Source organism: Apaloderma vittatum, unplaced genomic scaffold, assembly GCF_000703405.1.
Source record: "Apaloderma vittatum isolate BGI_N311 unplaced genomic scaffold, ASM70340v1 scaffold7680, whole genome shotgun sequence".
NCBI classification, from domain to species: Eukaryota; Metazoa; Chordata; class Aves; order Trogoniformes; family Trogonidae; genus Apaloderma; species Apaloderma vittatum.
In genome coordinates this window covers 73872-77661 of record NW_009695057.1, presented here as the reverse complement: position 1 = coordinate 77661, position 3790 = coordinate 73872, and positions in this window count along the sequence as shown.

Sequence of the window (3790 nt, the reverse complement as noted above, 5' to 3'; positions counted from 1 at the left end):
ACCCCCCCCAATCCTCTCCTTCCAACAGCTGGTTACCAGGTGAGTGTGTCAGTCAGGGCACAGGCCCATGGGACTAAACCCTGTGCCGAAACAAATGGGTGGGGTAGGGGTGTCTGACACACAGAACAGGGCGTGGAACTGTCGGCTGCCGGAAGAGAAGGGTGTTGCTGGACACTGTAGCGTGGCACCATCACTGCCCCATGGCAGCTGGGTCCTCCTAGGGTGACAGAACTGGGCGTTCAGGCAGGCTCTGCTCTCAGGCTGCCTTTGGCTCTGCTCAGGCTTTGCCCTCACCTCACTGACTCTTGTGGTGACACCCAGATGCAGTGCAACTCCCTGGAGGGGTGTTCCCTCCACAAGTCCCAACCAGCATCACCCGTGGGTTCCCTCCCGAGGGTCACACAATGGTGCAGCCACCCACGAGCAGGGAGATGCGCTTTGCTGACTGTGTGCACACATAAACATACATACACACACAGAGACATAAAATGCACACGGATACACATGGACACATACATGGACATAAGACATGGACACACAAAAATACAGACACACAGACACAAGACACCCAAAAATACACATGGACATACACCAAAATGGACACAAAAGGACAAACACACACATACACATGAACGGACACACAGACATACACAGACAGGGATGCACAGAGACTCACAAACCCACAGACATGGACACACGTGGTCACAGACGCCCACGGACACAGACACATGGACACACATAGACATAAAATGCACACATGGACAGACACAGATGGACATGGACACATAAGGACAAACACAGGAGGACCCTCCCCCCAGACAGACACACACGAACACACACATGCACACACGGACAGACACATGTAGGACGCAGACACACATGGAGATGAACATATGGTGACACTGACACACAGAAATGCCCACACACAGAGACAGACACACATGGACACACGGACACTCACAGGTTTTGGGTCGGGATGAGGCCGTGTGCCCTGCTGGGACATGGGGAGTCCGTGTGGCTGGAGAAGCTCAGGCCTTGGCAAGAAATTTCGTATGTGCGCCGAGACTTTGTTTCGTATTTTATTGAATTTCATTTATATTAAATTAAAAATATATTTCTGACAGATTCATGTAACAAAAAGGCAGAACAGTTTTCAAATTGTTCAGCTGGGATGAGCGTGGGTTGATGCAAGGTGGGTCGCAGTCTACATTTGCCTTAACAAACAGATAAAGCTCTACCCCAAGGACCATGAGGAGAAACTCGGGACTGCACACGGCGGGGGCAGGAATATAACCACACAAAGAGAAGATGATCCACAGGTTTCTCCCCAGCCTCCAAACAAGACAAAAGGAGAGGGAAGGAAAAAAAACCAAACAAAAGGAACAAGAAACCATGAAAAGAAGGGAAATTATGCTAAAATCTGTACCTAATATTAACCCAGGTCAGTAAGTATTTTAACAGTGCATAATCCTCAATAGCTAAAATATGAGAAACAAAAGGTTAAAGTAACATTAGGCCACACACAATTGGCATACCCTACTGTGTAAGCAAGTGCAGAAAGTCTGAACACACCACAATAGTGCTAAAACACAGAATCACACAGAATGCCGAAAATGGTACTTTCTAACCAAAACCAGAGGGTGGGAAGGGAGAGAAAGAAATGGGGAGGAGCAGCTTAAATCACAAGCAAATTACCTATATACAAATCAACCCTAAGGACAATTATGTTCCAAATAATGGTGTCCACAAGGAAAATAAAAGTAACATTATCCTTATTTACAAATGCAACTAGCTGTGTCTTTAACAAGCTATAAAAATACTATTCACATTTTCAAAGTAACATACAGTAGTTTTTGTATTTTTTTAATTTTTGTTTCAGAAAGGCAGCTAACTCTGAATGCATCACTTTTTGCAAGAAATGAGTGTCTTCCCCAACATGCCGATGCTTCTCCTCTTCTGAAGGTACTTCGTAAGGCAGCAGTAGTGTTGGTTTTGTCCCTTTGCGCTCTTACAACACGGAGGGTTGGCCAAACTCTGGCCCTGCCCCAGCTCTGCCTCTCGCCCCCCTCCCAGGTGGGTCCAGGACAAGTGGGGCATCGGGCAGGAGCGCGGTGCTATCCCTGCCCACCTCCCTGATGGGGCTCAGCCTTTGGTTTTGAGGGGACAGTAACGTCATCCTCCGGGCCTGGGGGTCTGAGCCTCGGCAGAAACAAAAATGTGGCTATTTCAAGACTGCCAGGTCAGGAAACAGCTTCTGAGTATCTCTGGTTTTTGAAAGAGTCTGCTTTTTCCCCACGGGCTTCCCCCCCTACGCCAGGGCTGCCACCTCTTCAGATATTCCAGTTTACGATGTCGGCAAAGTTGTGAAAAACTGGGCAAAAAAGAGGATTAAAAACCATTGTGAGTAATGCATTGTATGTGTACTGATTTCCGACGTTAAAATGCTATAAAAAAGTTCTGTGTTTTCATTGACCTGCATTTTCTCCTTCCATTCTCCACCACAAAAACAAGTGCCCAGCAACTGCTTCAGTCCCTGTCTTCAACAAAACCGTGGCTTAGTGCATTCAAAGTTAGCTGCCCCGTACACAGCTGCTCAGTTAATAATCGACCCATTTAACAGCAGTACCAGCTTATGCTACATATGTCAGAGTACCTTACCTCAAAAGAACGGCATACATATCTACACTTACTTATAAAACACCATTCACAGTTTATTACTGTGGTTATCCCAAAAGGGTTTAGTCTTCGGAGTGCTATGGACAATACAGTGTTTCCTCCCTGAGAGGGCTCAGGGGCTGGGCAGGGAGCGGGGACGGTGGCACCGTGGGGCCCTGGCGGCTGGTGGCTCCATATGCCTGCGCACCTGGCGAGAGGGGACACGCCTTTGCCCCAGTGGCTTCATCCGCAACACATCCGGAGCATGATTACATGGCTTTTTTTTTATTGGCCAGGGGAGAACTGGGACCTAATTGCTCACATGGTACACGGTACAAGCTGCCCCTTAAAACCCCTCTATACCAAGGTCCACAAAACTCTCTCTTAAAATTAAGTAATAAAAAAGGGGGGAGGGGGGGCAGGGGAAGCAGCTCTGTCTCCTCTTCTTTCCTAGCCATGGTAACGTCCTTAAGTTCTCCTCCACACACACCTCCTCCTGCCTTCTCAGCACAGACCCTGGCTGGAGGGTGCCCTGGCTCTGGTCGGGAAATGTGCTTGGCTGCAGGTGATCACAGCTGAACACTCACATGCAGCCCCCAAAAGGGGCTTTGCAGTGTCCCAACCAACAGGCAGGCCCCAGCTGTGGTGGCAGTGCCACTGACAACAGCCTCACCTGTCAGTAATTTCCTCAAGAACAAGCAGCCTGCCAGTGTAGCAGCGTACTCATCCGCACACCAGTACAGAAATATGACCTTGTGCTAAGGTAGAATTAAAACAAAGGTGGAGACAAGTGAGTTTTGGACATTTTAGAATGGCCATTCTCACCGTGGAGCTTTATTTCTGTTACTTATTCCCAAATTGGAAGCCCCATTTGTAGCAGTGACCTTTTCTATCTGTGTAACGCTCAGCCAGAGCCAGAAAATAAAAAATGAGAGGGAATTTTGCAAACACAGCGATGCTGCCCAGAGGCTGCCCTGTGGCACAACCACGGCTCCTACCACATAATGGGGCATGGACATTACAGCCAACCAGCCCCACCCGGCACAGCCTCGGCTTGCTGAAAACCAACCTCAACTCAAGTCCAGGATTTTGTTACGTCACAGGGGACAAAGGGTCTGGGTGTCCCTGGGTTCTG